This window comes from Tamandua tetradactyla, chromosome 14, assembly GCF_023851605.1.
Source record: "Tamandua tetradactyla isolate mTamTet1 chromosome 14, mTamTet1.pri, whole genome shotgun sequence".
NCBI lineage: Eukaryota > Metazoa > Chordata > Mammalia > Pilosa > Myrmecophagidae > Tamandua > Tamandua tetradactyla.
In genome coordinates, this window is record NC_135340.1 from 48,276,138 (window position 1) to 48,303,777 (window position 27,640).

The 27,640-nt window shown below is 35.4% G+C and overlaps 2 long non-coding RNA genes across 2 annotated transcripts in view; one reads left to right on the plus strand and one right to left on the minus strand.

The window, feature by feature from the left end:
• LOC143655098 (uncharacterized) overlaps window positions 1-21,491 on the minus strand; it is a 96,190-nt gene extending 74,699 nt beyond the window's left edge. The window contains exon 1 of the long non-coding RNA XR_013162043.1: window positions 21,222-21,491. This is a non-coding gene — a long non-coding RNA (uncharacterized LOC143655098). The remainder of the gene's footprint in view (window positions 1-21,221) is intronic.
• LOC143655097 (uncharacterized) lies at window positions 21,318-27,236 on the plus strand. The gene is made up of 3 exons (XR_013162042.1): window positions 21,318-21,522; window positions 25,422-25,615; window positions 26,880-27,236. It is a non-coding gene; the product is annotated as an uncharacterized LOC143655097 (long non-coding RNA).
• Window positions 27,237-27,640: the final 404 nt, after the last annotated feature.

The following is a 27,640-nucleotide window of genomic DNA, read 5'->3' on the forward strand; positions in this document are numbered from 1 at the left end:
GGTTATAAGCAATTGGCTATAGGTAATTCTTTTGTTCTTGGCTACAAACACTGTTGCTGATTGTTTTCAGAGGCTACGCAGTGGACCAATGAAGCCTTCAAAGCTGAAAATCCTATCATATCTCTTTGATAAGTATATTGGTGTAGACGCACAATGCAAAACAAAGAACATACTTCCCGAAGCTGTGACTCATATCACAGAAACAACTGAAACCGAGAACCAACTCCAGCTTTACCACCTGAGCCTCTGCCCTTGAATTGATGTTAAGTAACCATATCACTCATTATATATAGTCTTTAATCTCTCTTGCTGATTCCTTTTAATTTTTAAACAGTGCTACTTTACAAATCCTATCCTCTTTTCATGTGTTCTGCCAGCTAAAGAATTAATTTTTCAAGCAAAATATCTAAACAGTAAGCATAATAAGAATGAAACAGGTTAAATCTCATTAGCAGCAGGGAGCAGATGTAGCAAAACTCTGCCAGTTCCCCTACATTTCCTTCTCAGCAGGGCCTGGGCACCAAGCTGTGAGTTAGTTCTATAGCACAATGCTTGGCTGCTGTTTCAGCAATTGCACCTTCCATTGCTTCAAGTATAATGCTAAGAATGCACTTTGATTTTTGATTTTTCTTTGCAATAATAATGTCTAAAAGGACCCCACAGAGCTAAAATGTAAAGGTAAGGGCCAAGTGTCAGCTAATCAGAAGACTGTAAAAATGTAATTGATAAAAAATAATTATAGATTATAAAGTCATTTTATCTTTGAAAATATTAACTTCTTAACAAACAGAGGTTTCAGAATCTGGACGAAATCAGTAGGTACTAAAGTTAAACTTCCTTGCTATTTCATTCAGTGCAATGATTGTTGCAGGATAGGTAAATGATTACTGTATAAGGACCAAAGCAGTAAATTTACTATGATATGAACCAAAAGCAAATGAATTCTTAATTACTAAGTTAGGATTTCTTCCTTCATGAATGATGTTGAAATTCAACCATCTTTGAGGAAATATCAACTAAATTAAAGTGCCTATAGATATGAATATTAGTAAGGCTCTATTAAAAATTCTTTCTTAGAATAATTTCCTTGGGGCTAAAAGTAGTACTTAGATGTGCAAATATACCACTGGAGAGGTGAATTATCAATATGAATTTACCCACTAGTCTCTGGATATTTAGGATAGATTACTAAGACATAATTTGTTTAGAAAAATGAACATATATAGTAGAATCTACTTCATGTGGTTTCTAACAAATCAAACTGTGACAGACAGAAATGTAAAAATCAATAAATCTATATGCTTATTGTTACAACTCTGCATATTGCTCAGAATCTGATGCTATATGTTGATTTGCCATGTTTTTATAGATTTAGTTTTTGCAATGGATTCATTTAGCCAAGTCTGATAGACAGGTCCATTTTGAGAAGAATGACGCAAACAATGCTCCAGGAAAACTACTCTAAATCTTTCAAAGTAAGGAAAAGAAATGGAATTTCTTAGAGGTGCAATGACTGGGAGAGTAGAAATGCATACTTTGAGTATTCTGAGTTACTAAAACTCAGACTCCTTCCATTGCAAAGAAATAAGATTGGCTTCAAAGCCTGCAGCAGAGCTAAATCTACAGGTAGGAATTCAACTTTCCCATTCATAAAATTTCAAACGACAAAATCAAGATGATCATTATAGTATGAAGAAGTTGACCTTAAGAAAAGTCTACCTGAATACTAAAGTTGATTGATTGCTTTCAATTACTTGATCCATTTTCTACTGTAAAAGGAAGAAAGTTGGGTTTCCTGATACATGTGCTCTAAGACAAACATTTTCGTGCATCTTCAGATGCAACTAAGTCCCAAGAACTTATATCACTCAGATCATGCCTTTGGAAATCTGGGTTAAATTTTTCAAACTCAGTAGGTTATACGCAATATCAGAAGTTATGGTAACAGTTATCTAGGATTTGCTACATGTCCCTGTGCCAGTTTGAAAGGATTATGTGCCCTAGAAAAGCCATGTATTAATCTCGATCCACTTGTGGAGGCAGCCATTTCTTTTAAGCCCTATCCAGCACTGTAGTTTGGAAACTTGATTAGGTTATCTCCAAGGAGATGTGACACACCCAATTGAGGATATTAATCTTTGATGAGAGGGAGATGTGACTCTAACCATTCCAGGAGGCTCTTGATTAGTTTACTGAAATTTGTAAAAGAGGAAACATATTTGGAGAGAGCTTGAGAGCCACGAGAACCATGAGAGCCCACACAGCCAGAGACCTTTGGAGATAAAGAAGAAAAATGTCCCTGGGGAAGCTTCATTAAAGAAGAAGCCTGGAGAGAAAGCTGGCAAATGTCACCATATTCGCCATGTGCCTTTCCAGTTGAGAGAGAAATCCTGAACTTCATCAGCCTTTCTTGAGTGAAGGTAACCTCTTGTTGGTGCCTTAATTTGGACATTTTTATAGACTTGCTTACTTGGGACATTTTCGTGGACTTAGAATGATAAGCCGGAAACTTATTAAATTTTGCCCTTTAAAAACCGTTCCATTTCTGGTATATTGCATTCCAGCAGCTAGTAAACTAGAACAGTCTCTGAAGTGTACATAAGACAGTGAGTCACTTTGTGGACTCAGTATTTTACTGTGTATTTTCAATAGCCTGAAAACCAATTAAGCTCCAGAGATCCCAGGGGCAACCTAAGGTTATTCCATTGGAAGAATGGAATTTAAGGTCTCCAGTGTAAGTGGACTAAGAGGAATATAATTGAATTGAAAGAGAATATACTCACAGACACACAAACACGCAAATACATACAGAAAATACAGCACCAGTATTTTTTTAACAGAAAAGTTAAAATGACTTTTAAAAAAATGGTGCTATCTAATACTCTGAGTGTATAAAACATGGACAATTGTTGACGTTGCATCTACTTTTTGGATAATTTCATCTGGGCTATGTGCCGTCCCTACTGAATAGCCAGTGATCAAGTGACAGAAAGAGAGTAATAACTACAAAGTCCTTGGAAGCAGGCAGGTCATCAGGACTGAAGTGATACTCATCAAAATACAATTCTGCTGACTGAGCATGTATGAGAAAGAGACAACAGCAGGACATTTAACAGGTGCGAGTATGTTCTGAAGTCTGATATTTTTCAAGCAAGGAGGGCAGAGAAATGCTTTACAATTCCTACAGAGGCGGAGCCTAGAGCAATCTGGCATGAACTGTGGATGACCATGACACTAGGGGACAAAGCAGCCTAATATGCAGCTATAAGAAACAGAGTTGTTGTTCTTCAAAACAAGCAAACGTCAGTCTGGTTGCTGCCTAGAAGGTAAAGTTGCAAACTGCAGTGATGGACCTTACAGGTAGTAGCTGCTACTAAAAAAATGACAATTTTCACATGAAAAATTGTGCATGCCAAAAGTATTAAGAATCACAGAATTATAGAAATGCAGAACTGAAAAAACCATAAACATTGTCCAGTCCCCTCATTTTGTGAAAGAGGAAACTGAATTCTAGAAAGGTGTTGTGTGCAACAATCAGAAGCAACAGTTAGCACTTGAAAGCATGTCTGTGATGTCCATTCTAGCCATAAATTCTACCCATAATGCAGTTTAGAAGCATCATCTTTAACACAGAGGTTAATAAACCTCTTAAATTAGAAGAAGGTCTGGGGCAGTGGCAGAGTGAAGGTATGAAATCAGCACACCCAGTCAAAAATTTCAAGGGATTGTTAAATATACGACGCTGATGATATCTTTGAATTTCTAATCCAGTTTTATGATTTTTAGCTCACCACAAAGGGATATTTTGGACTTGAGAAGACCTCAGAGGTCAATCAGTCTAACTCTTTCATTTCAAGGAATAAGAGCTCTTAAACCATTTCCACAGAAATGGCGCTCTTCACTCTCTCTTTAAACATATTCACTGATGCTCATGCAAGTTGAATGATTGAGGCTACTAGCTTTTTTCTAGAATTCCCACTACTTCTACTCCTAGTAGTTAAGCTTTTCATTTATAACGATCAGTTGTCCTTATTCTAAACGTGAATTTGCTAGGCTATTGACATTATGTACTTTCAATTAAATTTCACAAAAGCCTATAGAACATGAAATGTGAAACAAAAAAGAGTTGTTTATAAAAATATTGAATTCAACTTAAGTGAATGCTTTACACAGGTTTTATAAAAGCAAGCTGTTATTAAAATATTCTGTCAAGGTAGGTATAAAAGGCTGAAAAAATTGTTAAAATCTAGAAAAATTCCGCACTCAGATAACTTCAGGAGTGTCTTCAAGTTCTTGCTCCTTTAAAAAAAAAAAGCAAAAGAGAAATTATAGATGATGCATTACGAGTAGTTTACATAAGAGATAATTTCTAACTCAGATAAGCTATGCAGAGACAAAGCCTGAGCTCTACACCAAAAGATCAGTGAATTAATGTGCATTTATCTGTTTAAAGTGTATTAGGGCATGTGTAGTTCATTTCTAAACAACTCCCTGATATACTAAGCTTTTTTCAATCAACAGTCTAACTACAGGTCCTGATTATAACAGATGAAGGAGTATCTGATAACCCAGTAAAGTCATATAGTTGAGATGTAAGAATTTTTCACTATGAGAGATGGTTTGGGCCTAAAACTTAGAAGAATTTGGGTGGTACTTTGGTCTCTTCCACTATAATCAAGCTGCTCATTTAATTCATTAAATATCTCTTGAGGGCCTGCTTTGTGCTAATCCATGAAAGGCATCTTATTACATGGTGTAGAAGAAACGTGAAATTCAGACCAATACCTGGGTTCAAAGCTTGACTCTGTTACTTAGAAGCTAAGTGACCATGAGTTAGTTACTAACCATTTCTGAACCTCAATTTCCTGATATATAAAGAGAGGAACGATCATAATATATACCTCAATAAGATTAAACGCACTATTCTATTTAAGGAAGATAGCAGAATACTTGATCCATAATAGGTGCTCAATAAATATCAGTTTCTCCAAAATACATTATCTACTTGAATTTTCATGACAGCGATGGCAAGTAGGTACTATTATCCTCACTTTATTGTTTTTTTTTTTTTTAAATAATAATTTGGGGAGCCTATATATAAACCCAGGTCCGTCTAAAGCCTGTGGTTTTTTTCAACTACAGGATGCTATCTTATTACGGTCTAATTTTGAGTAAGATTCGACTCGGAAAGATTTATCCAGATTAAGTTGCAAGTGCACCAGCAACAACTGAATAAGTGGAAATAACTGTTGAGAATGAGTTGGATAGGGTTGCTTAGTGGTATCCACTTATGTGCTGGGGAATAGTTGCCAAACGCACTGGCTTACATTTCATTAGTGTTTAAACTCAGCTGCCTTATTTTTCATCCAGCTTCCTCTTGGGTCCACTGCTTTTATTATGATTTTTGATTTGTTATATTTTATTATTTAAGAAGGAGTCATATAAACTAATTCAATTAGAGGTTTAAAAGAAGCGGGTGGCAAGGGCACAGTCCCGCTTTTCACTCAGAATTCATGATTGATTTTAGGAGAACCATTGCGGTGAGATTTAAAGAAGAATTAAAAGTCCGGTGTCAGTAACAAGGTACGGTTCTCACTGTCGTGACTGTTCTGCAATTTGAAGATCATCATTTGCTGGAGAGGAAATAAGCGGAACAGGAACTGAACAACCACGCCCTTTCCTTTCCATTTAAAGCCTACCTTTAAGGTATGCCTCCCAAACAGTGAGACTATCAGTTGTTTGTTTTAATTCTTACTCCCAAAAAGTAGCATTTAAATGACCTGTCCTTATTAAACATTTTAGCATTTTCACCAGCTTTAGCTCATGTTGCACTCTAGTTTTTCTACCACTATTCTTAGGTTTGTATCACAAAGATACAAACCTTCACCTCATCTTTCTCACATTTTTTAAGTTTCTGAGATGAAATTATCTAATTTAGAGCAAAGCAAATGGAAAACTTGCCAGATTATTTGCTTTTAATCCCTTAGACTTCCATTACATGTGTTCTGTGCTTTGCTTCAATCACTTCGTTCTCTCTCACTATTTTCCTTCAATCCAACCTCTGTAGCAACGAGTCCTTTGCAAATGTTATCCATTCTCACATTTTTATTTTTGTTTTATAAAAGTTCATTCTATGATTTAAGGCCCTGGAAAACTCTAAACCTAGCATTATCTTATAATCCTGGAGTTCTCTCTCCTGGTTTTAATTTCACTGCATTTATTATGGCATTGATTATAATTTATAATATATTTTATTTGCAAATTCTTCAGAGGCACCTTTGTAACCTTTCTCTCAAAAAACAACTTAAAATTATGATGATTTCCAAGATGTGCCATCAATCACTGTTTCAATGAAACAAATAAGCAAAAATATAAATTCAAAATAACATGCCAAATTTCACCGGTGTCAAAGGCATTTTATATCTAACTGACCCATACCTCTGAAGTGTATCTCCGTTGTCAGAAAATCAGCTAAGTCCTCCTTGGAGAAAAGCCTCTTCTTTCTCTGTTCTGCTCTATTGGCCAAACCCTTCTTTAAGTAGCAGCTCCAGGAAGAGGAACAAAGTACCATTCCACTCCAATGGTGATTCTGGCGACCACCAGTTTTAAAGGCCTTCTGTGTTTCAGGCATTGTACATGACATGTGGAGATCCCATGAACATCCTCAATTCACATATGATGCAATTAAGCATTAACAGGTTAAGCAACTTGCCAAGGTCACTAAGAGACAGAACAGGGATATGAACCAAAGTTCATCCCCAGCTGAAGTGTGTGCTCTTCCACTATGAAGGGCTTCTCTGACAATCACTGTTCTTACTGCTGTGACAGAGGCGACTTGATAAAACTGGTGGGAATAATTTTCATGGTAAATTTATGTGATGCCTTATTCCAGAAAGGATTTAAGCAGGGGTGAAACACAATAATGCTCTCTGTTACAGTGCAAAATAATGGGTTTTGGATTGTGTAACCCCAGTTTAAAACTCAGGACTCCTACTTAACAGTTGTGAGAAATCCATTTCCTCATTAATAAAAGGGAATAACACTACTTAACAACTAGTGCTGATTGGAGGACTGCAGGAAGGAACACATAAAGCTCCTGGCACAGTAGCTGGGACAAAGTCAGGATCAGAAATGTGACTTCCCTTTCATTCTACTCTGTCTTTTGATCCTGACTCATGCCTTTTTAGGTAATAGCTGCCCCCTTTGAGGGCCGAGCAGCTCTATTTACTTCACACTAATAATGTTTGCTTCCAGTTTAACTGTTATTCCCCTATGTGTGAGCAACTGCAGTTCCCACTCCAAGTTTTAGGAAAGGGGTTCAGGGACCATATCTTACTTGCTGCATTGGTTGGAACCATACGACCTGCTCGGGATCCAGCTTGAGTACTGATCTTTATAGGTCTTATCACAGCCCCCTGATGTATATTGAGATGCAGATAACTAATTGACATCATTTGTTGAGATTGTTGAATTTGAACACTTACTGCAACCTTACACAATATGTAAGTATCTGCAACATCAGCATCATTCATTTACTCATAGAACATTTATCGTTCCACTGTTTGCCAGACACCATGCCAAGAACATGTGAGGACAAGGAACGAGCATAAGACAGGCAAGGTTCTTGCTTTCTAGAAACTGCTGATCTTGAAGTGGAGAAGGGGGAGTGTGGAAGGCGGAGGGAAGGAGATAAACATGTAAATCAACGCTTGAAACTTCGGGTAACAATATGTATTATATTAAATTATATTCAAAGTTCTAATAGACGAATGACAATGCTTCATGCACTTATAACACTAAATTCTTATCTTCCATCTCAATAACACGAAATTCCTATTTTCTATCTCAAGATTACTATTAACGACAAGGGCAAAGATAATGTTTGTATTGAGAAAATATATTCATAATCTCTGTGATTAATATCTAAAACAGTAAAATTTTTGTGTGAAAGGATATCACTGAAATAAAAATAAAATTCCTCCTTCTAAGAACAATGCAAAGGGAGAGACATTGGGACATTCAGTACATTTAACTTTGCTAAATGATCCAAACATTATAAAAAAGCATAGGGTTTTTTCATTCATCAAAGAAAGCAAGTCATATCAGCAGACAAGTAAACCTAAGATAAATGAACACTATTTAGCTATTGTTTAACTTCTGCAATTATTGTTTAATAATATTTATATGTAAATTCCGCTTTCCTTTTTTTTTTGCTCCTTTTTTATTTTTGGTTTTCATTTATAAATCTATATGTTCACAGAAGTTATTCACAAGCAGGAGTGAAGGCAGTTGCATGGAAAAAACTGGAGAAAAGACTCCTTCAAAGAAGGACGTTTATCATACAGCCTTCTCAGACCAAGAAACTTTACGGTTAGAATGCTGCCAAAGTTTTTGGCTTAGAAATCACAGTCAGAGAATTCACTTGGAGTTTTTGAAATGCATCAGAGGAAATTATCACCTCACGGATGATGAAGAGAACATTAAGGAGAGTGAAGTAATTAGTCAATGCTAAACCAGTACGTGACTGGTACGAGAACAGCCACTTGTGAACAATATTTTCGAGAAGGGAGGACAGAACACAAGAGAGCATATTGTGATTATGAGAAAGCACCAAGGGGGAAAACAAGCCCTCAGCAAATGGTCGGCCACAGCACTTCCTTCAAACTTTTATCTTGATGTTCTGCCTTCATCAGGAGTCTAGATGATAATTGACTTTTGCTCAGAGCAGCTACATGACAAGGTTCAGATGAAGACTCTGATGTCAGTCAAAGAGGAAGACAAGAAAATCTTGTTAAAAATACTCATTTACTTGTTAACAGAGCTTTCTATACAGTTTTTATGCTGCCCTCTAGGATTCATTTTCACTCATTTCCTTCTAAGTTTCCATGTCTTTTATGGTAGACTTCTCATTTATGTTGTCCAGACACAGAAAGAGCCTGGGGTTTCCTGACTTTGGTGCTTTTAAGATATGCTCTACCCTCTGATTTTGAGCAGAAGTTCAAGGAAAAGATAATATATGAATACAGGGAGACCTGGAGCTTTCCAGAGACAGAGAGAGCACCCCTTCCTCATTACCAATAAAAGCCCAGAATCCTCTGGCAGACATGAGGCTTCGGCAGGTCATAAGAGCACACAACAGCCCTAGGTATCTGAAAGGATTGAAACTGTTCATACCCAATACTAACCGATTTTTCTGGTCTTCTCTTTGTTCTAACACAATCCATGGCACAGCTAAGTATATCAAAACAAAAATATCACAAATGCAACTAGATGATGGTGTTACAAACTCTGCCAGTATGTGCCCTACCACCCTTCACATAGATTTCTAGTGAAGAGGTAAAAATCCCTAAGGTTTTCGCAATTTGTCATTTTTTTAATCACTTATCTAAGCAAGAAGGAGTCCTTGGTAGGGATTCAAATCTAATAAAAGAGGTTTCATAAATTCAGCAAAATTCCGAATACACATTAGCTGGAACTCAGCTATACTTGCTCAATCTGATTCTGGGAGGGGATGGATAGTGAGGCACTTATTCCGGGGGCAGGATGAAATGACAAGGAGTTGAGGGTACGATATTAGCAAACTCCCTCAAATTCTGGGTAGTTGATCCATACTATAAACTTGTAACAATGTATGAATTCTTTACTCTGAAATTCGATGGTGGCTTCCTGCCATGTTCAAGCTTTCTTTATAAGGCAGTTGACAACGTGTTGAAAAGAGGTTTGCTGAGTTATTTGTGTCCTCGCCTCTTTTCCCACACTACCAGCAAGTAAGTTCCTTAAGGGTGGAGATAGCATTGGCACTTAAATACAAGTTGAATGGACTTGAATTTATAGTTTTGTTTCTAAGAAAACTGTATTTTGAGCTCTAAGTCACCAAATTATAACCAAAATTCTGAGAAACATATTCAGGTGAATTGATTATTATTCGTAAGTATTAAACATCTTTAACTGGATACCTTTTTAATCAAACATCTCTTTGGGATTCTTGGATGAATTATCCACTTTTTTTTTTTTTTTTGCTTTTTAAGTTTTTTGAAAGTATACAATGAACTTATAACCTAGGTTAAAGTAAGTTGGACTTTTCCCTTCAAGGGCCCAAACAAAGAATTGCTGGACCCAGTCATAATTCTTGTGAACAGAGTCCTCTAAAATGGAAGGAATGTTAATGCTATAATTCACAGTACAGTCTGCAATCTTTAATGTAATAAAATACAACGAAAAACTCATATGCCTAGAAGAATATTGCTGTCTAGTGTTGAAATGGATCATTTAAAAAATTGGAACTAAGTGCTGAACAGGGAAATCCACAATAAAAATGGCAGCAGTAAAGGGGAAAAGCAGCTTTCATGCAGAATGTCAACATTTTCTTTCATATGGATGCTTCTGCTAAAATATGTTAATCTGATCACTTTGATTTACTGATTTTGCTTAATATTTACACATGTAGAATTTTACATCTCCTAGTAGACATTGCACTTTAGTATAATCCATGGTCGCTTCTCTCCCCTTTCCCTGCCTCCCAAAAATAAAAAACAAAAGCAAAAACACCTAACTGATGGTTGTGGCCTAGGGCCCAGGATGATTTGAGTGCTATAAAAATGAGACCAGGCAGTAATATACTACCTTTGTAAAGTGCAACTAGAGATTGAAAAGAAGGCAGTTAATCTTATTTTACACATGGAAAATGTATACATGCCTGAAGTGCATGCGACCGACCTACAGCTTCAGGATTTCTAGGAATTTCACAATATTGTTTTGAATTAAGGCACTTCATCAGGCAGTTGCAGTGTTTCACCCAGATAAAACCGTTGGTCCAAGAAATAGCCACATGCAATCTCTGCTGTGTAAAGATGGTGAAGACCCAAGTTACCTCCTAACGAATGAAATGGGAGAAATTTTTACTCAGATTTCAGCAGCATTAACTCATTCTGGTAATAGTTATTATTAAGGCTCTAAAAATAGCTGGGCTTCTCCTGAGCAGCCGGTTTGTTTCTATCTCATGGACATTACAGATTCTGCTGCTGATTGCATTTCCCTTTTTGCATAGACTGCTAGAAAGCTCAGAGCCAAATCTGACAAGCGCATAAGACCTCATATAGATATATTTTATAAAAACTCATCTCACTTCCTGCTGGCTTCGTTCTATTGCCAGTTAACAAACTCTTAGTGAGCATGTACCAGGAGCCAGGTATTCTACTTGGGTTTTCTTTTTCTTTTCCCAATGTCTTCATTTAATCAAAACAAAATTTTTATTTTATGCACTTTTCTAAGCTATAAAATATAGACTACTAGGTTCCTAATTTTTAAGGGTACAGATTGCAGCCGTAAGACCAAACGTCTCTGAAATAGAGAATTAACTAGCCTCAATTCCTGGCAAGAAAGATGGTTTTCTATAAATTCCAATCACATCATATGGTTTGGTGCAAAATGAACTATCTATATGCATGAATTTAATTGCTTAATAGCCCTACTAACATATGCTTTCTTAAAAATATGTATTTATACACATATACATATAACAAATGTAATTGGTGAAATCCTTGCTTAAAGGTCTTTGGAGTCTTACCAGAAAGTTGTAAGCAAACCAAGAAACTTGGCCACAAACTTATTCATTTATTCTCTCCTTTGAGTCAAGTAAAGACAATGCTATTCATCTTGGATCACTATCAGGCTATTCTTTTCTTTAATTTAAAAGCGGCTTCCTCAGGTGAAAAAATATGAATTGTGTTAAGCTTTTCCTAAAGGATACCAAAGATATTACCTGCCTGTATTTAGAAGTCTTTACCTGAAAAATCATCATAGAATAAAGTTGCCTGCTGCAAAGTGGTTCTTACAAGTTGAATATAGGTAATGTCCTAGTATACACACAATCAGGAAGTAATTATAAAAATATAAATGCATTTGCATAAATTGTAAGACTCCAAATACTATTAAGTATTTTAAAAATAATTTCTCTTCTTAACAGAAGGATGTAAAAAAGTTTAATTTTTTAGTTTAAAAAATCCCTATCTGGGAAACTCAATCAGAAATCAAGATTAAATATCTGGGTTACAGAAAAATTCTCTCCTTCACAGTCTCATGCAGAAGGCAAAGCATCTTATATCATGGAAGTGAGTTCTGTGTCTTGATCATTTTTGTATCCCAAATACCTGGCACAGGGCTTAATAGATTAATAAAAATTCAATAAATTGCATAGGTTCAACAACTAAATGAATGAAACAAATTAAGACTGTTAGAGGCAGAAAGCATCTTAGAGTTATTTCTCAAAAAGAAATTGATGCCCCAGTTGGTTAAACTGCCATTTATTTTAACTTCTGGCTGAGAGAAAAACAGTAAGGATTGAAATCAAAATTTCATGAGTCCTAGACAATTTTTTTTTTTTTAGTTTAACTTTATGCTTTTTTAAATATTATTTTTAATTTTTTTATTGTATAGTATAACATATATACAAAGCAAGGAAAGAAAAAAAAGCAATAGTTTTCAAAGTACTCTTCAACAAGTAGTTACAGGATAGATCCCAGAGTTTGTCATGGGCTACCATACAATCCTCTCAGATTTTTCTTTCTAGCTGCTCCAGAATATAGGAGGCTAGAGGGCCTAAATACTTTTTTATCATCACAATTGACTTTTTTTTCCTTCTTTTTTTGTGAAAGATGTATCTGAAGTTTCTTCAAAAACTATACACAAAAAAATCTATAAATTTTAAAGCACAGCACCACAATTAGTTGTAGAACAGATTTCAGAATTTGACATGGGTTACAATTTCACAATTTTAGTTTTTTACTTCTAGCTGCTCTAAAATACTGGAAACTAAAAGAGCTATCAATTTAATGATTCAGGATTCATATTCATTTATTAAATCCTATCTTCTCTGTTGAACTCCACCATCACCTTTGATCTTTCCATCCCTCTTTTAAGGGTGGTTTGGGCTATGGTCATTCTAAATTTTTCATGTTGAAAAGGTCTGTCATTAATATGGGATAGGGAGATGGAACTATGTGATGTTCTGGAGAGACTGGGCTAGGTTTCAGGACTTATCTGGACCAGGGACCGATCTGTAGGTTTTTGGAAAGTTACTCTACTGCCTGGAACCCTTGTGGAATCTTATATATTGCCCTAGGTGTTCTTTAGGATTGGCTGGAATGGTCCTGGTTGGGGGTTGGCAGTTATGATCAGCAGCAAGGTCTAACTGCAGCTTGTGTAGGAGCAACCTCCAGGACAAAAGCTTTCTATGTCTCTATGCTTTCTTATGATATGAATCAAGGATGACAGATTACCAAGATTTTATTTGGAGAGTCCTTGAATCATGTAAAAAGAATGGAGTTATTCATTTACAACACAGCGCAAAATGGCTGAATATGAACAATTTTGGGGGAAGAAGCACTTTTCCTAGAGAAGAGGACAATGCTCAGCAGAAAACAAGAGAATGGGGTATATAAGGAAAAGAAAAAGAAAAATATATTGCTCAAGATGAGGATACCAGGAACTAGAGAAAGGAGAGGATTCCTTATATTAAAAAATATTCTCATACTTTTTCTCTTTACTTTATGAGCCTTTCCATGTATCTCAAGATTCTTCAAAAACTATATTTAATGTCTATATTACATTGTGTCACTCTTTTTTCTCCCCAAATTCTAGCCAAATCTCTTACCATACATCATTGTCTATGTTATTGGTATCTTCTTTTGTTACAGTTGGTTCAGAGAAATACTAAGGTTAACTTTGTGGTTTTTTGTTTCATTCCACTGATCTATCTATAAGTTCTAGCTGCTGTAGTTCTATACTATTTTAAATCTTGTTGACAGTTATTTGTCTTCTTGTATGCTTTCTCAGTAAAATTTTGTAATTCTTTCCACACTGCAGTCTTACGTAATTCTCATTAAAGACATTATTAGATATTTATTATTGGGGTCATTACTGTGAATTTATTTTCCCCCCTTTCCCACTTTCAAATCAATGGATATTTAAAAATATATTATTTTGCATCCTGCCATTTTAATGAGCTTTCTTTTTAGTTCAAGTAGCTTTTCCATTGACTCTCTTGGGTTTCTCCATTTATAAATGTGCTCAATATAATATATATGTTTATTTAAGGCAGGAACTTGAAAATGTTTAGAAAAAGTCATAAATTCAGCCTATTCCAATTATCCCAATATACATTCTTCTGAAACAGTATGATTGAATCTTGGGGAATTTTAGGTATGTTTGACTTCTAAATTGAATTTTGCAAAATTATGTTACATGAAAATGATAATTTTGTCTCTTTTTTTCTCATACACTTTATAGCAATTCATTGCTTTACTGAATTTTCTAGTATGTTAAATTATAGTACTATTGGTAGAGAGTATCTCTGCTGTTTCCTAGGTACATTTGAAAGGCCTTCATCAAACATAGACAGTAACTAGCAACTGTACTAAAATATTCCTAATGGTAATAGGGAGACCAAGAATATAGCAGAACTTCCATATCAACACAGGGAGTTTACCAAATGGAAGACTTCTATCTCTTGAGTAATTCTTAGGGTAAACAACACTTCTTCGTTTCCCAAAGTAATTACTGAACTTATTGGAATGTTCAAAACAAGCTTCCATGCTAGAATTTATTCAACGTAAATACATTTCCAGTTAGGGTACAATTGTATTGGAAAATGCAGCATTATTTCAACCTGTTCCATTGACTCAACTTTTGTTCTTCTGAGACAGTGTGACCTAGCCCCGAGTAATCCCTGAGCACGTGTTAGCTCTAAAACAGGTTCTGAATATCATTTAGAGCTCAACGAATTTTGTCAACATTAGCATTCTTTTAAAGGACCTTTCTCTAAGAACATAAGATACCATTCAGTATAATTTCTAAGCAAGTTTTCATTCACAGATTAATCCAGTTTAACTATTATTTTTTTTAAACACAAGTGACGAGACACTCACAAACCAGCAGCACAAAGAAATAATTTATTTCCCCTTGGCTTTAACAAAGTCAATGTCTTGATAAGGAGAATAGTGCTAATATACCTGAGCATTCAGTGATAAAGATGGAAAAATACTTATGTCGTGCAAATAAAAAGACCGCTTCAGGGGAAAAAGAAGTGTGGAAAAATCGGGTGAGGGCACATTTCTCTGCTGGGTAACTCTCTTTCATGTCTGTGGGCAAAATAAAGTACTATTTTTTTTTCCTACTTTCCATTATGGGAATAAAAAAGAAACACTAAGAGATTTTTTTTTTTAATCTACATATCTATGATTTTCTGCAGGTAAAAATTGTAAATAGCATTTCATGCATTTCAAATGTATAATTATTTGATTTAGATGCCTTCTCATATTCTAAAATTCATTTGAGCAAACTGTGTTCTTTTTTGTCAAAGATTTCATTACGTTCACAAATAGAACAATATAAAATCATTAAACAAGGCATGGTAGTCTTTTTCAAACCCACTGCGGTCCAATATATAAAAAAAGCAAATCATTTCTAATGACTTCTAAGGTGTCACAATTCTCCATTTGATCCACGTTAAATATTCTCATTACGATGACTTCAAATGAATATAAAAATCTCAATTTAATTCCAACCTAAGGAAATGAAACAAACCAGCTCTGAGATGAAAGACCCAAGCTACTTAGTTATTTGAATGTACCGTATGTTCTCAACATGGATCATAAGCGATCCATATTTTAATAACGCAAATCACTGCACATTCAAAACAATATCAAGCTACCAAATAAATGTCATAGACTTGATAATGCAGAAGAAATAAACAGAAAACATGCATAGTTTAGCTACTGAATTTATGATGAAGTACCACATGGTTCATGTCGATATTTTTCAAAACTCTTTGCTTTCTCTTGGTAACATAACTAGTTATATTAATTAATCGGTAGGAGATCGTTTACAATAAAATCTAGGGCTAAGCTTTTTGATCATCTAATAGCACGATTTTTGTTAATGTCAGCCACCACTTAGTACTTTTAAAATTCTACTTTTGCATTAATTGTCTGACTCTTGAGTAGCCTTTTGGAAGAAATCTTATGTTATATTTTTAAAAAGGACGCTTGATGTCAATTAACGTTTCTTTAACAAGGTGTAACAATATTGTACATCTAAATTTTATTTTCCTTTTCATTGTTGGCAATTTCCTAAGCTTGAAAACATATTTTTCTTCTCTCTGATTTTACATTTTCAAAACATCATTCCTTCCTGTACTTAAATTTAAGTACCACGGTTGACAGGCTACTTTTGTTCAAGAGCTCATATACCATTTAGTATGTCAAAATTTATTTTTTAATTTGCTAACATGATCAACTGCCACAATCCTGTCCAGAAATTGAGTGGATGTCTTGAAAAAAATTTTTTCCTGATAAATTTGATTTGACCAAAGTTCAAATGACTCTGGACTAAATTTAAAAATCATTTTCCCCTTTAAGAGATTTTTATCTTTAAAGAGGGTTAGATAAATAATCTAATGTTCTTAAAATAGTACTAAGAAAATTTGCTTTCAAAAGGCCTTGCTTATCTAAAATACAATTTAATTTGTCTTTGCACAATTTGGGGCTGTTTGAAATTCTTGTACAAGAAATTAAAATTTGAATCTTAGTCTCTATCTTTTACTGAGAACTATACGATCCCTTTTTTTGAGTTATACTCCAACTCTGGATAAGAATCTTCATGAAAAAAATCTCTAGCAAAAATAGTGAAAAAAGTCAGCCTTCCAACTATAAATGTAACCAAACAGCTCAGTTCTAAAGTTTTTATTCTTCTTTCTATCAATTGAAAGATATAACAAAATTTCTTCATATATGCAAAACTTAAGAATGGAGAAATAAAGTCTTAAAACAACATCAACAGTGACACTAACAACAACATAACAACATAACAAAGACACTGCGCATGCTGCTAGGATGCAAGGTAGTATGCTAGATACTGGAAATTTCATAATGTCAGTCATGAATAACAATAACTTGATAATTTATAACTAAATGTAAAAATCTTTAGTTTTAATACCCTTTCACAGTACCATATTTGCAAAAGAAAAAAAAAAACAACTTTTGGACAACATGTCCTGATTTTTCTTTCTTTCTTTCTTTCTTTTTTTAACATGGGCAGGCACAGAGAAGCACACCGGGTCCCTGGCATGGCAGGCGAGAACTCTGCCACTGAGTCACCATTGCCTGCCTGTGTCCTGATTTTTAATATGGAAAAAAGTGGTCACAACCCATAAAGAATTTACATTACTTTATAAGTAAAATAGAAAGCAACCTGGAGATACTATCTAGAGCTCTTTGAAGTGTTTAAAGACATTTTTAGGGTTTGCTAGCATTTAAAAAATAAAGCAATGGCAATACAGGTTTTGGAATGACTAAATCTATAATTTTTAACCGTGCAATTGCAAAAATAAGGCATGGCTATATGCTTTCAGTAAATACTTAAACAATGCAAAAGTGTACACAATAAAAAGTGAAGTTCTCTTTCACGCTGCATTTCATTTCTTTCTACTAGTGTTAACATGATTTTGAACTGATGCCAAACATTTGGGAGGCCACTGCATTGACGATAATGCAGCAGCAGTAACCCCTCTTTGAAAGATTCATTTTCAAATTGAGAAAATAAAATATAGTTAGAACCTGAATCACATCATTATGTCCTTAGGTTTACAGCTATAACATAATTTAAGGCAATGTAATGAGGGTAGAAACTTATGCAAGGTTAAAAAGAGTCTGAAAATCTCCCCTTCCTTCTCTGCTTCCCATGGGACAAAAGGGGAAGACCTGCCACGGAATCTACCCTTCTTTCACTTCTGGGATTCTGCTTTTAAGTTACTCTCTGTTTTAAGTGTTGTTTTCAGCTTTAAAATTCTCAAGACCAAAGTGATATCTTGGTTAGAAATCAGATAAATAACATGAAGCCTTAGAAAGAGAAATACCTATCATGTTAAAAAAAAAAAAGTATTAGCTGAAAGGCTAATTCATTGATTATGGCTAAAATTAATGCTAGCACTGATACGATAAAATGGATACATTATTACCAAATGAATTATTTAATTTATCAGTTATTGTAGAAATTAAAGTATTAAAATTTAGAAGTCAATGTCCCTGTGCCTTGAGTATACAATATTTGGAATATTTTCACTTATCAATAATACATCTGTCCTAAGCAATACAAATGGACCACAACCCATATGGCTCCTTTCCCCATTGATTACTTTGATGAATGAGGTAGCAAAACCACTCATAAAATCATCATATTATAAGACACTGTCATTAAAAAGATATGGAGGAAGGAAAAACACAAGATGATACTTAATTTGAAACTGTCAAGTCAATTTAGTAAAGTTTTAACAACCAACATTATGAGTCTAAAAAGTATCAGCATGTTGAATAACAGTGTGTCAGGTCCATACTCTCCTAATTTCCTACAAAGAAAACGGGAGAACCAAAAAACTCCTGGAAAGAATATGACAGCTATCACGATATACTCGAATTATATGAAAATGCTCAAATATCTTTTTGGGCATTGGCAATTATATTAAAAACACCTTCTTACACTTTGCAAAAAACTATAAAATGATCATTTAACTTCTGATAGCAAGTCACTTTTAATGCAAAACTGGATACAGTTATGATTCTTGCTATAAATTTCAACTCAGCAAAATAATATTTTCCCAAACTCGTTTTTTCAGCTACAGATCACTACATTAGAACATCAAAAGAATGTCATACAATGATTCTGTAGCAAATTATTATGAACAGCACCTAAATTGACATGAACTAAGCAGGAATCTAAATACCACTAACTGGAATACTTAAATATTCTGTTTGATTCGATAATGTGCATTAAATTTAGATGTGAGGAGAGTTTGATTGGCGTACTTAGAGAAATTACCTTCGTTTTCAAGATCTATAAAGCTGGCCAGCACTTATTTTGCCCACTGGGCTCCCTGAAAAGTATCCTACAAATTGTTTCCTTGGTGAAACACTTTCCAAATTGGGATCCACATCTCTGGATAAGTGAGAAGAAATACATTACGAATAAATATGTTTACTTGATATTAAACCTTAAGTTTAGCTTAAATAATTTAAAATTTTATGTCACCTTATTTTTAGCTTTCACTGAATACCAAATGAAGCCACTGGGGGGAAAATCTGTGAAATTGCTAAAATTTAAATGTGTCAGCCACAGCAAAAAATAAAAATAAAGTACAAATCCAGGAAATATTTTCCCTCTATCAGTTGAAGAAAGCAACTTTCACAAGAATTCTGTAGACCCCACGAGTCATCGGGAGAGGAAAGGTTCTCATACTTGCAAATTAGAGGCCCTTTTAGATTCAGAAAAACTGTCATCACAACCCAAACTTCACCTTGTTAGCAGGTACAGAAATAGAAGGGTTATTCATGGAAAACAAGGTATCTCCAAAATAAGACTTACCAAATCAGCAGCAGGCAGCATGACTTCTGTGTTCCTGTTTGATCAAAAGAATCACTAACACCTCCACAAATGTGAAAGCATATAACTTTATAAGAAATTTCAATTTGGAGTTACTGATTAGTCTCTATTATTTTGACACACTGCCATATGAATTTTTTTTTTGACTATTTCTTCGTGTATTTTTTTTCAAGTCTTTTTTTTATTATTCAGTGTAAAATATACAAACACAAACATTCGTATTATATGATCATTCCATTGTTGATATATAATCAATAACTTGCAATATCATCACATAGTTGTATATTCATCATGATCATTTCTTAGAACATTTGCATCAATTCAGAAAAGAAATAAAAAGAAAACAGAAAAATATTCATACATACCATGCCCCTTACCCCTCCCTTTCATTGATCACTAGCATTTCAATCTACTAAATCACTGCCATATGATTTTACCTTGTCTTTTAAATACGCAATTTTAATATGTATCTTTACAATATATTTTTATACCTGCCATGTAAGAGTTCCTTTTCTTTTGACAAAAATTTCCAGACTACTTTTGCCTGCTTTATTCATCCATACTTACTTCAGAATTATTGCGTTATGCTGATTCCCTATGAGACTTGATTCTAATTAAATTAAATTAAAAAAATAAAATTGTAGATAATAGAATCTTTAAATTTATTCCACTCATTAGCATGGGGTATCTTTCCTGTTGTTTAAAGCTTCATTCTGCAGTAAGGATTTTTGGTTTTCTTCATAGAGGTCTGAAATTTCTTACAGTTTTTGATGCTACTGTACATGGAATCATTTTTCGCATTTTTTTTCTAATGGTTACTGCTAGTATTTAGAAGGTAAAAGATTTTTGCATATTTTCTTTCTATCTAACAGTCTTGCTAAATCTTATGAGTCTTACTGGTTGCTCACATGAGTCTCATGGGTTTACTATTAACAATTTGTAGACAATATCACTTGCAAATAATGATTTTATTGCCAATAGAGCTTTTAAAGTCAATAAAGAACAGATTCCAGTAAGTTTTTCCTGGGATCAATTCCAATGATCAGCTCATTCCATTATTTCTTTAAAATCATATTACTTCTGATGCGAGAGTAGTTTAAATAATGATATCAGCTAAGATCAATACATTTAAGAAGTTACTTTAGATGTCTGTAGGTGCTCTAAGGGGCACAATCTGAAACTAGGGTATAGATCTCACACTGAAAACCAAAAACTGTCAAACATTTGAGAAGAATAGAAAGATGAGGCTCTTTTCACGTGTCCTTGGAGAAATAAGATAAAACTCACCCCCAAGTGAACAAAATAACAGAAAGTTAACCACCCTTCCTTCCATTCCCAGAAAGTATAGTGTGACATATGGGCAGAAATGTTTCTAAACAGAGTATTTTTCAACATTTTTCTAAGCGCTCTAAGCTGCTCTTAAAGAATTCTTAACTTACTGCTTTGGGGAATTAAGATAAAGTTAGTGATGACTATAACTTTCTATTAAACAATTTTCCTTCTCAATTGTGCACAGCCACTTACGAGGCAGAACACAACAGCTCAGTGAAACCTTATTAAGCCAGATTTAGTTGAAACCCCTATGAAATGGACTGAGAAAGGCTTGATATTGCCTGAAGAAAACCTCTTAATAAATTGTTCTTTTACAGATTAGAAATAAAATGCATACTCTGGAGGGCGGGCCACGGTGGCTCAGCAGGCAGAATTCCTGCCTGCCATGCCGGAGGACCCGGGTTCGTTTCCCAGTGTCTGCCCGTGCAAAAAAAAAGGAAAAAGCATATTCTAGGTACCTTTTTATGCGTCCTTAAGTTCCTCTGCCAGGTAGCCAGAGCAGTCGCAATGAACTTGCTGCTCGTTACGTAACAGTGAGCCATTAGGGTGTGGTGAAGCCCAGCTTCTCCATGCGTAGCCTCCAGGATTTTCAGGGTGCTGCCTAAGGACATGGCAGCTTCTGCATGTACTCCACTACTCATGAGCATTGTACAAGGTACTAGGGCAATCTGCCCAGCTAGGTATAGGACTTCTCCAACCTAAAACAGGAAAAGGAAATTAAGGTCCGGGATAAGAAAACATACTTCTCTCTTCATTCAAGTAATTTCTCCATTTATTACTCAACTGGAAAAAAAGAGATAATACTTACCTTGATGGGCTATTCTGAGGATGGATATAATGTACATAAAACAACTATTATATAAAGTTTAGTCTCAGAGTAGGCAATCAATAAATGATAGACATCGTTCTTTCTGAATTAAGACTTTGCCCTAGAGCAACAAAATTGACTGAGCTTACTCATGGACCAAATAAAATTGCAGCTCTGAAAAATCAACCACTGTATTTGTTTTATAGGGTAAAATTAATACAAGGATGAATGACCATACATGCGGGGTCTTAAAATAATTAGGTCTCAGGTGTATGTGGTTAACATTTTTACAGTATCATAATCTATGTCCTAATTTATTGGACGCAGATATCACTAGGACATTATTTATTCTTCAGAGTCTTTTGAAATGAGATGAGGAAAAATCTATTTTTCTTAAATAGAAACTTTACAACTGTGTGTCCCTCCAGGGTAGCCCTGTGGGTCAGTGGGATGCAGAGTCAAGGGCTTTGGGTCCTGAAAGAATTACTTCAATACGTGGCTGTGAAGTTGAAAATGAATTTGCACCTTATCCATTTCAGCGACTAAAGATAGAAGTTTTTAGGTTCTTAACAGTTGATAGATCATATTTTTTTTTCCATGGATCAGCCTCTATAATTGGACATGAGTTATAATGAGACCTTTTTTACAAAGCATCTGCTTCCTTTTTCTGTTGAGGCATCTATTAGATCTTGCTCCAAAAGAGCAAAGAGGGTCATAAAGGCTCTTAACTCTCTTCTGATTTTCATAAAAATTTTGTGATAAAGCTTTGTGCTTTTTTTTTTTCACTGTTGGAAAGAATAAGCATATGAATTGTTCAGTGTATATAAAATGCCAAATACAGAGCAGTGGTAAGTAAAAACTTTTTTTTTCTCCCCACTACTGGGATGAGTAAATTCCTTAATAGAGACTTTGCTGAACTTTTAACACAACTCAGTATTAAAGCTCAGTGAACAGAAACTGCAGTGCCTGGAAGACAAGGCAATCAAACCATGTGACAGTCCCATATGCAACTCCAAATCTGTCCTCATAACTGTCTGTAGAGCTCACAAAAGAGTCACACATGTAGCTATTGGAAGAATATCTTACACAATTTGGCACACAAGTTCTAAGATTAGCAGCTGAAGAGGGGGAGGCGGGAGAGAGAAACATAATAGATTAACTGACACCCATCCACTATCTTTCTAAACTGTTTGGAATGTTAAAAATATTGTTTTGATCAATCTATATATACACCCTCAAATTTGAAAGAGAAATGCAAAGCATGTTGTGGTTGAAAGAACAAATGGGTTTTTAAAAAAACACTATGAAATATATGTCACTGAACAAGGGAGTCCAGCCAGCTCCCAAGTGGCATGTTAACATGATGAAAAGCAAATCCAGGATGCTGTGAATCAAAGAGGCATGGGTCTATTTTTAAAGAGGACTGTGTCTCCCCACCCTGTTTGCCAAGCGCAGTTTTCTGGAGAAGCCCAGCCTCCTAAAAAGGTAAGCTTCTAAGTGTTCCAGGACTTACCTACCAAACGTTTGTCCATCTCCTCCCCTTCAAGGCCTTTGGCTCTACATACAGTATCCATGTTAATTACAAGACAAACAGAAGAGCTGTTCAACTAGTTCACTTCCCCTATTCTTGAACAGATTGTTTGAGACATAATATGAATACTAATTAATGATAAAATATCTGTGAGTGTTTTGAAATATGGACAAAGATAGCACTTGTCGAAAGGCTTCCAGATAGATCTTGTACAACAAGCCCCACTGGTCATATGAAGGGTCAAACTACAACTTGGAGATAGGAGCGCAAAATTGGCAGAGCTTTTGGCTCCCATTCAGTAGGAAAAAAAAATTTTTTTTGAGTGGGGGTTGACTTTCTTTTTAACCTTTTCCCTCTGTTAAACTGGAAGAATTCAAAATGAAAATTCTCTTCACAGACAAATGGAGAGAAAAACATTGAGAATTTTGTTAGCGATCAACTTGAGTAGATGGAGGTGTAAGATGCCAATATGCTTGACCCAGGATTATGGGTTATTGTCCTTGAGTGAAAGAAATATGAGCAAGTTCGGTCTGACCCATTGCTGAGTGCCTGGGGCTGACTGAGGCTTTGATTCACGGGGCAGGGAAAAGGTCATTTAAAAGAATATGATCCATTTTCTAATCAATTCCCCTTTTACAAATAATTGCTTAGTCTCAGAGAAATGTACCCATATAGATACAGGAAATACGCTTTTCTGTTCACAGGCAAGAGTATTAATAGGTTCAATTATGAAGATGGTTAGAATAATATTCTTTGTAATAAGAGCCTAAGCTACTGCCAAAGCATGTCATATCTCCTTCCTTTCCTTCTTAAATTGAATATTGTATTTTCTGTTTAAAATCTTTCTAAACCCAAGCCCCATGTGCTCTCAGAAATTTTACTTCTTTAACGTGCTATAATCTTCATATTTAGCATGAATGCTTAGACAGTGCTTCATAATTCTTTGGTCTTCAGTAATTGCAATGTATTCTAATGCCAAAGAACAGAGAACAGGATTCTCCAAAATTAAACCTAACAACAAAATAATTTATATTTGACATGAGAGTGCTTTCGAATGGAATTTTAACAATGGACTGTATCAATTATTAGAGACATTCATTAACTTCACTCAAAGAAATGAAAATATTTTATGAAAACTTGATTTAGGAAAGAATTAAATTTGTCCACAGTCTGTATTTCATCTTCAGCTATTCCTTATCTCTTTGAGAATTAGATCTGGGGTTCCTACACCTTCTTGGCATTAGGTGATTCTGGGAGTGACTCAAGGTTTCCTATGTTCTAAACCTTTTGGGGGGCAGGAGAAATGATCAAGTATTTGCATTTCAAAGCTTTACTTTGTATTAAACAAATTTAGGAAAAAAGTTATGTCAACACAAGTTTTTAATTATCAAATGAAATGCTGTTCATAGTAGTTACCTAGAATGAGAGCAAAGCAAGTACATAAAGAACAAAGAGCGATAGTAGAGATAATTTATTGCAGATATGAACTTTTGCAAACCACACATTTTTGTGCTTGTGTACACTCACTTGTATTTTTCTTTATATGTGTTCTTCATCTCTCCCCTCCCCACTAGACTCTATTGTTAGTGCTTGAGGGCTATAGTGAGGCTTTTCTTAAATTATGGAAAATAGAGATATATAAGAATCCTTTCTAAATTAGCTAGAAAAATATACATGATGTCTAGGCTGGATGTGTGGGTGTGTGTTTTCCTTTTGATTCATTCTTAGTGTCAGCCTGAGCTCTTGCCTTGAAACTTAATATTTTATACTGGGCCTCATTTCCCCAAAGCCATCTTACCTGGAAAGTCCCACCTGGAACGCATTTTATGCCACAGAGCTCTAAGGCTAGGCAAAAGCACCTGCTCCCATGCTCAGGCCCTGAGCTTAAGACTGAAACCCAGCCAGGGCCTTGGTCTTCTAATGGTGAGGCAGATGTTTAGCTCAAAGGAGAGAAGGGCCATGTCTTCAATTTCTTCTGTGAGTCCCAAGGATCTTCCTACTGATGGTAGGATATTCAAAAGTTCTAGAGGTGGTCCAGAAGTGACTGGTTGTAAACCAGTTTTACCAAGAACATTTATAGGGCTTTTCTACATTTGCCAAGAGCATTCATAGGGCAGTTAGAACTGTCTGTGTTTTCACTTTCTAAGTATCAGATGGTTAAAGAGAGGTTTAAATAGCTTTATAAGCACAGCTGACATATAGCCTTTAGGAGAACAGAGTGTAATTTTTAACCTTGTTATGTTTTGCTGTTGCTCAAGCGCCAAATCTTGGACTCTTTGCCTATTTTCTTACTTTAATCCCCTCCTTTTTCTTTGCCAGGGAGTTCAATTGGTTCTACCTTCAAAGTATATTCAGAATCCAGCCTCTTCTCACCAAGTTCAATGCTACCACTCCGATTCAAGCTACTCTCATTTTTCATGTGAATTACCAAAATAACTCCTTAATTTGTTCATGTGCTTCTACCCTTATCACAGTCTCTGCTCAACACAGTGCCCAAGTGATTCTTTTAAAATGTAAGTCAGATCAGGTCAGTCGTCTGCTCAAAATCCTCCTGGCTCCCTATTGTACACAGAGTCATCATCAATCTCCTTCCATGGCTGCTGGTAAAGCCTGGAACGATCCTTGGCCCTCTCCCCATGCCTACTAATACTCTCCTGTAGGTTCATTTTGCTCCGGTCACATTAGTCTCCTTGCCGTTTCTCAGACAAGACTCAAACACCTCCACTTTAGCACATTTCCACTGGCGGGTTCCTCTGCCTGGGCTGTCCTATCCCAATACTCTGTTTGGCTAAATCCTTTACCTCCTACAGGTCTTTGCTTAAACGACACCCTTCTCAATGAGTCCTTCCAAGACTACCCTATTGAATTCCAACTTCTCCACCTGCATTCTCAATATTTAATTCCAACTTCTTCCCTACATCACCACCTCCATTCTCAATCTCCCTTATCCTTCTTTTTTCCTCCTCCAACTTGCATGTAAGTCCCATGAAGGATGGAGAAAACCTGGCATGCAGTAGATGCTCAATAAATATCTGCCAAAGGAATTCATTTCAGAAACAACACTACGGGGGGAGGTTCTGCCAAGAGCAAATACTACAAGGCATGGCGAACACTGTAAAAACAGAAAAAAGAATGAGGAAAAACATTCTACTTCCAATCAATTCATGGATTTCTTTGTTTAAAATAAAACAATAGATTAAAATAAAATCGGCAATCCATGCTCTCATGAATTTTCTGGATGAACACAAAGCCAGAGAGAGTAGATAAGAATGAGGCAAGGGAATTGCAGCTGTTACCGTAGAATAAAAAAGGGGTGGGGGTTAGAATAACAATAGAGTGCAGAGCCTTTGATTCTACTGAGGATATTCAGCAAGTAGAACTGACGGAATGTGATGTTTGATGGGACAGATATCTGGGAGTGGGCAGAGTATAAAAAGAAGAAATCTAGGCTGACTCATGGGTTTCTAGTTTGATTTAGAGGCACAGCTTTGCTTGTAAAAGTGATGTGCTAAATAAAAGTATTTTCTCCTTATAATCTAACTCATAGGCTCATCAGTGATAATAGAAAATATAAGGAAGAATGATGCTAAGTTTAAATAGAAGAGAGTAAATAGAAAAAATAAAATGAAATGGTAATAAATATAACTAGTTTATCACCACCCTACATATAGGGTGTAATGCTGTATGGTAAACATTATAGGAATAATAGGCAGATTTTCTATTTTAGATTACTGGTTTATATATAACTTTGACATTTTTATTTTCCTTTTGTTCTAGAGCAAATACCCAATCTCCACGTCAGCAGTAGCATATTTAAACGGCAAACCAATGTCCTCATTATGGTGGGACTCAAATGTGATTCTAACCCTCAACTTTGAGACTGAAGCCCCAGAGGCATTTCTTCTGCACCTGTGTCCCCAACCTGTTCCAGCTCATTGCAGTTACATCAGAGTCACTTAGCAGGAGAAAAGTCTCTACTGCAAAGGGATAGAGTCATTGGTTCAGGCTGCTTCTTCAAAAGCTATTTAGAGTTTCAAGTACAAGCTGCTTGCTGAACAAAAGTCTTCAGACACAATCATTCACAGGATTTCAACCTGACCTCAAGTATTTCACAAAGAAGTGATATATCATTTGTCCAAGGAGAATGAAACACCTGTTTCTAAGAGTGATTTAAGTCGATAAGTAATAAACCAAATCTTTGTTATGAATGCATTCTGGTGTCTGAATGACTATTGCCCTTTTGGAGGGCAAAGTGCACAAAAGATTCAGTGACCTGCCCTGACAGTCAAATAACTACCATTATGTTCAGTCAATGTAAGTAAGCACCGCTGACAATGTGCTAATTGGCTGTCTCTGATCAGCCAAGTGTACCTTTGACCTTAATGAGAACCTAATCAATTAATACTTAAGGCAATAAAGACCTCTTGCTGATTAAGTTAGACAGAAATCATCTTTTCTAACAGGATTAGAGCTGTAAAGTGGCAAAATTTTAACTTAATATATGAAAATCCCCTCTTCTTAGGACACCTTTATTTAGC